The sequence below is a fragment of the Erythrolamprus reginae genome, unplaced genomic scaffold, assembly GCF_031021105.1.
Source record: "Erythrolamprus reginae isolate rEryReg1 unplaced genomic scaffold, rEryReg1.hap1 H_8, whole genome shotgun sequence".
Taxonomy (NCBI): Eukaryota; Metazoa; Chordata; class Lepidosauria; order Squamata; family Dipsadidae; genus Erythrolamprus; species Erythrolamprus reginae.
In genome coordinates, this window is record NW_027248536.1 from 889,894 (window position 1) to 904,643 (window position 14,750).

The 14,750-nt window shown below is 36.8% G+C and overlaps 1 protein-coding gene across 2 annotated transcripts in view; it reads right to left on the bottom strand.

Moving 5' to 3' along the window:
• Positions 1 to 14,750, bottom strand: part of LOC139155887 (DENN domain-containing protein 1B-like) — a 241,947-nt gene that overhangs the window by 221,591 nt on the left and 5,606 nt on the right. The window lies entirely within an intron of this gene.

Genomic DNA, 14,750 nt, shown 5'->3' on the forward strand with positions numbered 1-14,750 from the left:
AAGCTCTGTTGCAATGTATTCAGAAAACATAGTATTGTAATAGTAATATTTTTCCAGTTACATGGCACAAGAGTTTAATAAGCATGAAGAGATTAAGCTCACATCCACTGGCTCAGCTCCTGAAGGTTATGAAGAAATACCATGCTACTGAACGTTGCTGTGGGACAAACCAAGAACTTGTGTCTCAAGAAGTAAGCCATCGAATAGTAAATTGGAGTTTCTTACTAAGCAATTAAGTAAGTTCTAGTCCTGAAAGGCCTGTATTTATCCAGATTGGATCACTTGGGCAGCAAATATTGTTTTACATTCTCGCTTTCTGGCTGCACTGTTATTCTTTCTAGCACGACCCTGGGCACCAATATCTACCAAATTCATTAGCTTTGATTCCTCACTTAAGTATTGACTTTTATTTGCTGATTCAGTTCTTTACTTTTCATGAATATCAGTTTATATTGGAATCAATTTTTTGCAGCTGAAAATAGGACCAGCTAATGCAATCCAGAAAAAAAATCAATACACAAATGCATGTTACTTCTATACTGACTGATATAAACAAGAAACTCCCCTTTCAACTTCTCTTATCGCATTTTTTTCTATGTTTTTCTCTCTCTTCCAAATATGGTTACCATTAGTTCAATAAACAAATGAAAATCTTTCTACACATCTTAATAAAATAAATAGTAGTGATCACATGTAATATTCTGGCCTATAGATAACAACACTGAACTGAAATATGATCAGTGTCTAAGATCAATCCTTTCCCCTTCTAAAATAAAAGTAAAATATTTTAATATTAAAATTCAGGTAACAGTTGAAGAAAGGCAATTTATAGTAATACTTGTCTTTTTTCTTATTGGTGCTCGGTTTCTTATTATTTTATATCACATATTATTATGAGGTTATATTTAGATTTCAAAAATTAACTTTGTGTCTGTCTTAGACATTTGTAATGGTATGTCTGCTGGCAACCGTAATACAGTATTGACATTCCTGTAAGGTCACACTTTGTGATAAAATATTTCCCAAGGCTGATACACTTAACCACAAGGAAGTTATTTGTCCATGCAATAAGCCTTATATTGGGGGGGGGAGGGGGGTGTTTGAATTATTAAGTGAATTCAACAGAAATTCAGTAAATATTCGCATAAAAGTACTGAAATTATAAGAGAAAAATCTAAACCTTTTTTTTATAGAATAAATTCATCATTGGATTTCCATAACAAAAAGACCTACACTAACCCATATTATTCATTCCAGAGTTTTAGATACAATAATGGAGCATAAGGGAAAAACTATACCATTCTGTTTAATGAGTAGGAAGATAAAGGAACTAAGGAAGAAATGTATTTATTTATTCGATTTTTATGCCACCCTTCTCCTTAGACTCAGGGTGGCTTACAACATATTACCAATAGCACTTTTTAACAAAGCCAGCATATTGCCCCCACAAACCAGGTCCTCATTTTACCCACCTTGGAAGGATGGAAGGCTGAGTCAACCTTGAGCCGGTGATGAGATTTGAACTGCTGACCTGCAGATCTACAAGTCAGCTTTAGTGGCCTGCAATACAGCACTCTACCTGCTGCACCACCCCGGCTCATCACGGTCTTCAGCAAATCAAAAAGTTAACTAATCAGAGAGACACGCCTTGGTGGAAAAATGACTTTGTTTAGTATGTATCATTCTAAACTTTAGCTTATTGATTGAAACATAGTTGACTACTTTTGTAAATATTCTAAGCTAAACACAAATATCTAGAATAGAATACAATAGAATTCTTTATTGGCCAAGTGTGATTGGACACACACTTAATGATTGTCATAGGGTTTAAATAAGCAATCTGGAAACAAACGATGAATACTACTCAATTTAACTGAAGTTGCTAGCTGGATGCTAAAGACTGATGCCGAAATATGTTAGTGTAGAAAATTTTCTGCTGTCCCTTTTGCCTATTTTCTTATCTACCAAAACCATCTCTGAAACTCAGATTAGCTTTACAAATATCCATCGAGGCAGTTCCATCAGCCTAAGAATACTAAGGATGACATGAAAAGTTCTGCTGGAATGTATACAAAGGACTCTTAAATAATTTTCAATAACTCAGGACCTACATTGTAACAATTCTTATATTTGTGGCATTCTAATAGAACAGATAATAGAACTACTTCTCTGCAGATAGCTGGTTCTTAAAGACTCTTTTGTGAGATTAGACCGTAGGATCAGAGCTACCTTTCAGCACCATGCCTTCTTGAGTACATGAACGGGATGGCAATGAAGTTCCCCAGATTTATGGTACAGAAGACTTTAATAGGTCTGTGGAGTCAGAGGTTGCGAGGGGTTCATAGCCACAATGGACTTAACCAACCCAGATTTCTGCTGACCCAACTCATTAGAGGGAGGGGTGTGTTCACATGGTGAATCTGCTTTTTAGCTCAGAACACTGGCAAATTTATAGCCATCTGACATTGTCAAAATATTCAAGCATATGATCAATTCAATTTTACATTTGTTAAATGTAAAAAATACTAGGCTTCTATTTTATCAATGGGATTTCTAATTTCCTGATTTCTAATAATTCATTTTCATCAAATTTTACAAAATAACAGTCCATAACAGATTGGAAATTTTAAAAACTGATCCTTCACCACAGTATATTTAAGAAACACTAGTTTAGAACACTACTGGAAGAAAGCAAAGAATGAACCCAGCTGAAAAGAATCCTTCTCAGGCATTACCTTGTGGCAATATCTACAGCAAAAATTAATTTTACATACTTTTCACATTCACAGACCACTGACTTTGCCGCCCTGTGTATGGTGACCCAATCCCTCCTGGTTAAGAGGGGCTGGGGCAAACAGTGCTCCGAAGGCAAATCTGTAGGATTTGCTCTTAAATAGACTCTATTTATACAGCTCCTACAGATGCATGACTCACCATTATCAGGGAAGAATCTGAATTCTTGGTCCTGAGGAAGTAGACCAGTGATGGCTAACCTTTTTTTGGCTCGGATGCCAACAGGATACATGCATGTACCTGCCACACATGTGCTTCCCCACACAGAACGCAATGCCCATGTGCAAACCCATCCACCCCATACACACTGCCCCGCTGCACATGCACACAGGACTCACTGACGTTGCAGATAAGACTGTTAAGCCATTTTTCACAGTTCCCAGCCTCCTAAAGCCTGGGGATGGCGAAAAATGGCACAACGGTCCAACAAGAAGCTTGTTTCTGAACTTCCAGTTGGCCCATTGGCCCGTTTTCCCCCATCCCCAGGCTTTGTAAGGCTTTCCTGGGAAGAGCAAAAACAGCCAAAAAGAAGGCCAAAGAATCAAATAACCAGCATATGCATGCATGTAGGAGTTGACACATGCCCTCAGATATGGGCACATGAGGCGTTGCCCATTTCAGCTCCTGCATGCCACCTGTGACACACATGCCATAAGTTCACCATCACTGAAGTAGACAGTTTTTGGAGCTGTGATTTGAGGCAATGGTAAAGGGGATAAGCAAGAATTGCTGAAGCAACATCCAACTTCCAGGCGCACCGTACATGATGCAAAGCACAATAAAATAACTCTGCATGCTCTTCACCTAGCAAGGGTGTTCTTTAATCAATCCTCCTGGTAGGGACTTTGCAGCAAAATTTTGTTGTGAACTGCATGTTCTTGAAATTTGACTCTCTTGCTCCTGAAACTCACTTGAATCCAAACTAGGCATTTTCTCACATTTGGCCTTGATATCACTGTGACCCACCGCTCTAGGTTCTGGTTGCTAAAACTCATAAAGGTAATGCTCCAAATTTGTTTGGAACTTTTTGGGGACGCACATCCCATCTGCTATTTCTTATATTATTTTATTATTTAATATTAAAAATAAAGCCTCTGCAAACTAACTATAGATGGGCATATATTTGATTGAAAATAAAGACCTTGGTAATATGGGATAGAACCAATTCAATGACATTGCTTTGCAAAATTCCTCAGGGCACTGCTCCTATTTAACATTTACATTAGGGCACATGTGGAGGTCATGAAGCAGCATTGGATTATTATGTTGATGACACCCAATTGTACCTCTCCATCCAGGACCAAACAAGTGGTGCCATTGAAGTTCTTTCCCAGTGTCTAGAATCTGTCAGGGCTGAAAGGGGAAAAGCAGGCTTTGGCTCAGTTTCAGCAAGACTGATTGCAGTTTCTAAAACTTCCCCAATCTGGAGATTTTTCAGGTCTACTTCTGTACTGACCCAGACAGAATTGGTACACCATTTGGAGGTTCTCTTAAACTTGTGGCTCTTGCTCTTAAGAGGAGGTAGCTTTAGGACAGTCTTTGCAGGGGTTTTATTTAATCCACAATCTGCACTTGAATTTGCATGGGTTTTACTCAATCCACAAACTGCACTTGAATTTGGATCAGAAATAACTCATGCCCTAGTCGCCTCCAAGCAGGGGTGGGATGCTAGCCGAAATGCTTAATTGGGCTCGCCTCCGCAGCTCTGGAGGTGCCAACAGTATGTTCAGAACCAAAAAACCTTGCCGGAACACAGGTGCACCTGCATAATGGGTAGAGATGCATAATTCCGTTGAACTCACAGTACCTCCAGAGCCATAGGGATGAGCCCAATTAAGCATTCCAGCTAGCAGCCCATCCTGCCTCCAAGTCAGCCCCACACATTGTATTTTACTAGTAGTTATGCTGACTGAAATCTCTGGGTCATCATTCAGCAACTATGGGACAGCCAGAACTTCCACACTCCTTATATAATTAGCATTTTTCCAGTTGTGATGAAGAGTCCTGCAAGAAACACCTTACAGTTAGAAAATGACAAATAAAACAATGGCAATACAGATAGTATTGTCTAGTAACTGCATTTGGTTCCAGAAAAATGACCATAAGCAAACCATGTGACAGAGAGGGAGAGATTGCAAAGACTACTCATTGCATTCATCCCATTCAGGTAAAGTTCTCTCAGAGTATTCTGTGCCTGACCATTTTATTTGTTTTGTCACACACACACACACACCCGCCACTAAACACCAAGCTCAAACAAGCTATTTCTTCTTAATTTGCTTTTCTCTAGAATACAGCACTTCCCTAAAAGGTTCTAACCACAAGTTAACAAGTTGACATCTGTGACCTTAATGAATGATTGCTGAGACAGTTACTAAATAAGGACGATCTATGATACGAATTCTTTCATGTATAAATTATAAGGTGAATAGACTTTGAAAAATTTCCTACTCCAATTCAGAATTCTTTAAAGCAAACAATGTAAACATTTATATTTCTGTTTCTATCAACCTCGTGGAATCAAAACCAATTCTGCTTTAATGTGAAGCTTTATTGACAGAATCTTGCAAACATGAAAATACAATTGTTCTCTCCTCCTCATCTTACAGCCTAAGAAACAAGAAAAGGGTAACTTCTAAGTTGCCCATCCACCCTCTAGCTGTGGACTATGCTGTCTCTTATCTGACTGCTGTCTTGGCAGCATCTCTTTGCCCAGTCTCCCCAGGTCCTTTTCCATATATCATATAGCTTAATTAACAGGACAATCTCTAAAAATTAAAATCAACTTACTTCTTCCTCCCTCCAATATAAAACATAAAATAAATAGTCAAGATCTATAGTAAACTTTCTTACCAGGATTAGGTAGAGAATAAGTGCACAAAACAAAGAGGAAACTGCTAGAAATAAATGTTACAATCAGCTAACGCTAAGTACTAAAATCAGCAGATATGCTGCATGAAACTAGATTGACTGTAGTGTATGCGTGGTTCTTTTAGGACAGTGATGGCGAACCTTTTTTTCCTCGAGTGCCGAAAGAGTGTGCACGCATGCTATCATGCATGTGCGAGTGGCCACACCCATAATTCAATGCTGGGGTGGGTGAAAAGAAGCTTCCCCCACCCCATGGAGGCCCTCTGGAGGTCAGAAACAGCTTGTTTCCTAACTTCTGGTGGGCCCAATAGGCTAGTGTTTCACCCTCCGGAGGCTCCAAAGGCTTCCCTGGAGCTGGGGGAGGGTAAAAACACCCTCCCCATCCTCCGGCTCCCTGGAAGCCAAAAATGCTCTCCCAGAGCCTCTGTGTGAACCAAAAATCAGCTGGCCGGCACACATAAGCATTGTTAGAACTGAGTTAGGGCAAACAGCTCACGTGCCAGCAGATATGGCTCAGCGTGCCACCTGTGGCACCCATTCCATAGGTTCACCATCATTGTTTTAGGATGTTATTGTATTATATTACTGATTTTATTGTGTAATCTGATTATATTTTACTATTATTGTATTTATGTCACTTGTTAGTTGCCCTGAGTCTGTTTCAGAATGAGCGACAAACAAACAAAAAAATAAAAATTTTCCCCAGAGGCCCCTTCATGCCATCTCAAAAGCTGGTGCCATTTTGAGAGCAACTTCAATTCTAGTGATTCACAAATTGTGATTGCTTCCAAAGTGCTTGCTTTTAATGGCATGGATTCGTTTAGGAAGGCAACATGGCGCATGGAAAGATAATCAGTCAATGTACTGCAAAGCCTTTTACAGAGGTTACCTCACACAATTCACAATTATAATTCTCTATAATTATCAACAGAATATACAGGTTCTTGATTTCATAATTCAATACATGTATAAATACAGGTGATCCTCCTTTAACAACCAGTAGCTCTTCAAACTTACAATGGTACCAGATGAGTGCCTGTCAGCCTAGTATATTATAATAATGTCACCATCTGCAACTTTCCATCTGATTCTTTTCATTTGGTCTTCTGAATGGAAGAATACTATTGTTAAAAACAGGAGGATAATAGTACCTTAAGAGCACCACCTGTGATAGTACTAAACAAGTATACCACCAAGAAATGAAGGTCGCTATTGCTTCTCTTGTTTATTTTGGGTCCTGAAATACTGAACAGAAACATAAGACAAGATATTGTAGGAATAAATATTTTAAAAAGAAGCATAACTTAAGGGCTTTTGTAGATGACTTGATGTTGGTTTTGGAAAATCTTTTAAAGGGAATTGAAACATTAATGAGAAATGAGTGCAACTAACTGACAGAGCAGAGAAAGATGGGAATAGAAAAACAATCTGCAGGTGCTATGGTTATAAAAATATCTCACAATACACCATCACCTACTGCTACTACCACTGTTCGCATTTTACATCCAGCAGCTTTGCATGCTACCTCTACCCAATCAATTGCCTTAAAATTAAATGTAATAAAAGTGAATTGATTACAATCAGGGCACTAAAGGAATTTAATGGCCAAAGGGATGTGTCAGTGAGAAAGAAGACAATCCCAGAAGAAAAAAAGAAAGCTGGAGTCACTTCTTCAATAATATTGTGTGTTTGGTCATATGGCTGGAAAAATTGTCTGTATTCAGTATGTTTGGTTGATGAACTTGAGGTACAAAATGTGTGCTTTTGTTATGATAAATTTGTTCAACTTTTGGAAATCAAGATGATTACATAATATACAAATAAATATTATTCTACATTTAGGTGCAAAGTCAAGTTCTGCCTTGTTTTTGAACAAGTTGCTTCTTTTTTGTGATTAGACAGGCCTCAAACCGAAGCTCACATTTATAAATTTGTCTATAGGCTTTAAAAATTGTTTGTTGTGCCTTAAGAGGTTAATTAAACAATTACTAGGAGAGATACTGCATCAATCAGCAAATGCAGAAAAATCAAGCTCTTAGTCACCAACCAGCAGATTATCAAGACCTCTAAAATTGGCAATATTCATGTCATATCTTTATTGTTAATCCAAAATTTAGAGTAACTTCCTTTAGGCATCGTACAGGTTTAAAAAGTCAGCTTCTGTAAATGAACCTTTGGTTTACGTAAGGTTCAAAATACATTAGTTATGACAAAAGTGCACCACAATTTGCCTATTTAAGGCAAGCTTGGTTGAAATGATCACATAAGGCTTCCTGTTTGTTCAATAGTAGTACAAAGATATACGCCTAAATTTAAACTAACAAAAGAATATACAAAAAAAAATCCTTAATTGTGTCCATCCTCTCCTAGCATTTCTATATTTGGAATTCAATGTATAAACATAGTCTTCAAAAAGCTAGGCATACAAGCCAAGAATTTTCTCATGCAGTCTCCACTTTTTCAGGTGATACATTCAAAGTATTGTTAATATTGCTTGTAAAACAAATGAGCTTTGCTTATCTGTATAACCTTGCTACTTCTCAATGGTCGATCATGAAGCTTCACTGAATTTCTAAGAAATGCTCTTTTGAGAAATAGCTCACCCTCCTCATCTCCTGCAAGAGTCTGAAGACTCTTCTATGCTGCCAGACTTGGGGCTATTAAACTCTAGCCCCCTGATCAATGAATGCTACGTATATTTGTGGTCTGATTGGGAATGCCTGTCTTTTAATAATTGGGGATTTTAGAAGCTGTGTTCTACCAAGGCTATCAGTTATAACTGGTAGTACACATAAAAGACTATTAAAACATTTTACACACACACATTTTACACACACACACACTCTTCTATACAATACAGTATATTAAAAAGTAAGGGAGAAGTAAGCCAAAAAGGCTACATGGAGATATTAATGTTGCGTGGGTAACATTACTGAAGGGAGAAGATCACCCATGGATACCATTGCAAATATGCATAGGGATGGAACAAAATAGATCTGTCTTACATTAAATTCAGATATATTGTATGGTTTTAAAGCACAATCTGGGTGATCTATATTTGAGTTATACTGAAATTGAAAATGATTTCCAAAATGTATTCTTTGAAATTGAAAGCCTTCTTCTTGAGGTTAGAACTCCAAAGTAACAGATCAATTAATTATATGCAATATGAAGGACAGGAATAGCTAAATATTATGCATAACTTTTAAAAAAACAATCTGCAAAATACTGTACTGTTAATGTACATTAACTAATGAAAAGGTCTTCTCAGTATCTACTATAAGTAGATTCATGATAACAAGGCAACAGTCTTTTTTTTAATTCTATACTAAAATTATTTTTACAGAATAATGAAAATCCCAGAAAAATATTAAAGTTGTATTATCCATATGAGCATCATTTTTGCTTCCAGTCTTTCTTGTTGCTCACTCTTTTTAGAAGACAATATTCTCTGTTCCTGATATTTCCCAGCAACATTTATGATGTCACATGCTAACCTCTACTTCACAGCAAGATCAAGCACAGCAAGCAGATGGGATACCAAAAAAAAGAAAGAAAGAAAGAACACCCATTTAAAATACAAATCTCTTTTATAAAGAAGAAAAGAGTGCGGGCGCAGACAATGAATGGTTCACATTTTTAAGTATGATATATGCAAACGCTTATCCTAGCATGAAAATCTATTTAAGGCTTAAGCTGGGTAACCGATGAATGTATGCATGTTATATTGAATTCATAAATATAAGTGAAATATTTTGAAAAAGGCAACAGAAATATATAATTCTAAAAGAGCCTAAAATCAGCCACAGGAAAACAGCATTAGCACCTTTCAAAACAGTAGGAAACATCAGTTGGAATGTTGAATAAGATTTTAAATGAGATTCATAGAGCAGAAATCCCTCACTATTGCTTATCAGTCAGATCTTTATTACAATCAATGACCAAAATTCCACCTAAAAGGGAGAAACCGAACTTACAAAATAAGTTAAAAATAAACAGTAACTTTTATTACAGTGGTTTTCTAAACAATAAAATAAAATGTATATTCAAGGAAACTGAGTCTTATTGGTCCTATAACAAATAGTATATAAAATAAATTCAAATAATCCAAGGATTTAGTTAATATGGAGGATGTAAAAGATATTCTTTGGGTCAGTCACTCTTAGCCCAACTCTCCTTACAGGATTATTGTTGTGGGGGGGGAAAGGAGGATGTGTATTAGATAAGTTTACGGCTTAAGTTAGTTGTAAAAATAATAAAGATGGGATGCAAATAAATAAATAAAATGGGCAATGTGACAATACATGAACTGTATTTCAACTGCTCCTTCACCACATAAAAATAAGAAATTTCTCTGAACTTTCCTTGACAGATAGCTACAGTTAGTGGTCTCCTAAATTTAGAGATAGATATTTGGTTTAATATTTTGCTGGTCTGGGAATATTTTGCTGGGAAAACCACTACTAAATTTTTTTTAGAAAGGTCTGACAAATCTAATTAAGTTTTTAAATTCATAACACGTTGCTTCATGACACCTACTTATAGGCCATCATGAATAATATGAACATGGTTCTATGAAAAACCATGACTCTGAGACTTCTTATAAATTAACTCCAATTAACTTTTCCAAGCCAAGATTGAGGGATCTAAGCCTACTGCAAAACCAAAAAAAGGTATTTCTATCAGAATGAAAATATACATAACCACATGCTGGCTTCCATTCTAATCATACTAGTTTCATGACAAAGGACCACATTAGGCACACTTCACACCCTTTGGAAAACAACCTTAGAAATTTAGGCTGTATTCTCCCTAATCAAGCAAAGGACCTATATGGGTATGAACACCGAGTAAGAGTTGTGCATAAACATTTGTTGCAAATACTTTTTAAAAAGTCAGTATAAATCTTGTCCCTTTGAAATAATAGAAAAATTGCAGAGCTATTGTCAATTTTGGGGCATTTTGCTTAATATAATCCTAATGGGCCTTACACTCACCAAAGACCCTGCCCTCAATATTTAATTGATTGTTCATTTAACTTAGGGCCTTTGACAAATACCAAAATCTTACTTTCAGAATAATTTATCTTTGAAGTTCCTTCCTTACAATACACAATTCCATGATTACCACACACAAATATAACTTATTTCCTATATGACAGGAAAGCTCTATAAGTAGAATTCTTTTTTGAGAGTCATTTCCGGGTTGCTCAGCCTAAAATTTAATGAATAGCTTAATCACCAATCACACAAATTTGTCTTGCAATGTCAGAAGAAAAGAGCCTGAAACTAGGCTAGGTCCACTTCCAAAACAAATAACAGGATCCTCCAATCCAAAAGAGTTTATAGTTTCAAGCTTGTTGCATTATATAAACAAAAGAAAAATGTACAAGTATTTAAAACCCTGCTGTTCTGTTCGGGTCGTATGCGACCCGAAACCAAGTTTGAGTCCCCTGTAAAACATTTTCCCTGCATATCTGAAACTTGAAATTCCATGACTTTTCATCATTTCAGGGGTTCTCTCTATGAGAATTTTTTTTGGGGGGTGGGGGGCTTAGTTTTTGCTGGGCAAAAAAAATCACAAATCTTCTGTTCGGGTCACATACGACCCGGACCGAAAACTCTTCATTTGAAGTGCTTATGTTTGGTCAATTTGAAAACTTTTTTCACTTGGAAAGTAGTCTGAACATTTCTGCACACAATGATATGAAAATTGAAATGAAAAAATTAATCCTTATTGGTTTATTTTGCACATAAATGTGCCTCCCCCCCGTTTTTGTGAAAGTTTTTTCAATTTATGGATAGTTTTGCTTGCAAAATGCATTCTATTTTACTGAAGTTGGTGTGGGATTGGTAGCTTGAACATTTCTGAATATAAGAAAAATATAAAGGAACTGAAAAAAACGATTCTTACTGGTTTTTTAACATCAGAAATAAGGCCTCCCCACCCCCTCAGATGCTTGCAACCATTTTCACTTTTTATTTTTTTATCCTCCAAATCCAAAATATTCTTTAAAATCTTAGGCATTCATTTACTCAATTTAACAATGCTGATCATCAAAAAAATATTTGGGGGGGGGGGAATTTTCTGGGCAAAAAAAAAGTCACGTTTAGTCTGTTCGGGTCATATAGACCCGGACCAAAATGATTTTTTTTAGGTACTTGAATTTGGTCTTTTTGAAAACTTTTTCAACTGGAAAACTAGTTTGAACATTTATGAACATAATGATATGAAAATTGAACTGGAAAAATTGAGACTTATATTTCTATTTTGATCAAAAAGCCCCTCCCCCCATCCTTTCTGAATTTCATGTCAATTTATATTTTTTAAGGCTACAAATCCCTAAGGAATTTCCACCCAAAAGGTTTGATATCCTAAATTGAACAATCCTGAACATAAGAAAAATATAAATGAACTGAAAAAAATGGTTCTTATTGGTTTATTTTTCCCACAAAAGGGCCACACACCCCGGCCTTGCTGTGTGCCATTATTGTCACTTGTTATACATATTTGTCTAGAAATATTTGGAATATCCTTTTGAAAATCAACCACATTGTAGCCAGATAACTAATTTTATGAAAGAAATCCATTTTACTAAAAAAAAGTGTGTAAGTTTGAAATTAACAGCATAATTTTTATATAAATTGAAATAACTTTATGTGCAAAATAAACCAATATGCATCAATTTTTCCAGTTCAATTTTCATATCATTATGTTCAGAAATGTTCAAGCTACAAATCCCACACCAACTTTAGCAAAATAGAATGCATTCTGCTAGCAAAACTATCCATAAAGTGAAGACTATTTCACAGAAATGGGGGGTGCATGCATTATATCAGCAAAATAAACCAATAAGATTTACTTTTCTCATTTCAATTTTCATATCATTGTGTGCAGAACTGTTCAAGCTACCAATCCCACACCAACTTTAGTAAAATAGAATGGATTTTGCAAGCAAAACTATCCATAAATTGAAAAAACTTTCACAAAAACGGGGGGGAGGCACATTTATGTGCAAAATAAACCAATAAGGATTAATTTCTTCAGTTCAATTTTCATTCCATTGTGTGCAGAAATGTTCAAACTTGTTTCCAGGTGAAAAAAGCTTTCAAAAAGACCAAATATAAGTACCTAAAATGATCAATTTGCAGTCCGGGTCAAATAGACCCGGGAACATAAGATTAGGGAGTTTTTTCGAACAGAACAGCAAGGTTAAAACCTTAATTTCACTAGATTTAAAATTTCCATTTGACACATAGCAAGTAACCAGGTTTATCTCATTCTCTTCATTCTTCTGTGGTCCATGACCCTAGTGTGCATTCATCATGATGTTTATTTTTGAAGAAAGTCTGTGGAACCTCTTTGAAGCATTGTTTTAATGGCACATTTTTAATTTTATTCTAGAAAAAGGTTTTGCATGAAAAAAACCCATATTTATAAAATTATCTGGCTCTAATATACTTTCCATTTAGAACCATTGTTTAGAAGAATTTTCCACAGTAAATGGAATTATATGTCCTAGCTTGATAATATATTGTCAAAGTAGCATGCCCCGGCCTTTCTGCTATTGAAGTAGATTTTAAAAATCCTTTTAGATATTTTAAATATTTTGCTTGATTTTTACTTTATTTGCGGGGGGGGGGGGGGGGTTATGATTTTTTTTGACTAATATCTTAAAACCTGTTCTGGATTTTTTTCCTGGGCAGATTTGTTATAGAAAGTTGCACTGTGCAAAGAATTTCCTATTTGTGTTGTTCCAGAGGATACACATTTGGAATACCATGCTTTTAACAAATAATGCTTATTCTTCCATTTATCTATTAAAAGTTGTCCTTGACATGTTCACAATTGGGACTGCCACAAACCTGACAATGCTTGTTGCCATTTGTGACCAAGTGATACCAATAATTAGCCAAGGACCACTCGTTCAAAACTATTGTATACCTCATCTCTCCCAGCTCCAAAACTCACAAAGACTTCCAACTCCTTTCACTCACCCATTTCCTCCCCATCTCTGACTTTTTGGAGGCTTGTCTTGTAAGGTAGGAAGCAGTCCTACCCTGGTTTCAGTCACCCTCACCACCCTACACTCTGACACTCCTGCTGACCTGTGTTCTGCCATCCCAGCTCACTTTCACCACCATGATCTTATTCCCACTGTAAACTAGGCATGCCCAAAATAATTTCTAGGTTATCAGAAACAATCTAACTTTCAAAAGGATCATGTTAGGAAGACTAGAAAGCTATCAGACACAAATGTTCTTGCAATGGTTTGGAAAGCCGCTTCTCCAAATACAGTGGTACCTCTACTTACGAACTTAATTTGTTCCGTGACCAGGTTCTTAAGTAGAAAAGTTTGTAAGAAGAAGCAATTTTTCCCATAGGAATTAATGTAAAAGCAAATAATGGGTGTGATTGGGGAAACCACAGGGAGGATGGAGGCCCTGTTTTCTCCCAGGAGATTCCTAGAGAGGCCCCACGGAGGCTTCTCCCCACCTTTTCCAGACCTGTTTCCCACCAGGAGATTTCTAGAAAGGCCCCACGGAGGCTTCTCTCTGCCTTTTCTGGCCCTGTTTCCTCCCAGAAGATTCCTAGAAAGACCCCCACAGAGGCTTCTTCCCACCTTTTCTGGCCCTGTTTCCTCCCAGATTCCTAAAGAGGCCCCAGGGAGGCTTCTCCCTGCCTTTTCTGGTTTCAGTTTTGGAGGCTCGGGTTTGTAAGTGGAAAATGGTTCTTGAGAAGAGGCAAAAAAATCTGGAACACCCGGTTCTTATCTAGAAAAGTTTGTAACTAGAGGTGTTCTTAGGTAGAGTGCAATTGCAAGAATGAGATCTGCTTGAAAGAATGGTGTACAGTAACCAAGACAGAAAGCTGTCCCTCACATCAGCTCAGCATGCCTGTCAGCGCAAAAATGCAAAAGTAACTGGACTTAGGGTAGAGAGAAGTGGGCAGAATGCATGTCAAAGCTGCCAAGGTTGACACAACTTCACACACGCAGGTGGCTGGCTATGATGGGAGGACATACAGATGAATGGGTTTAGTAACAGCACTTTACATCTGGTTGTAAGGATAGGTGGACTACCAAG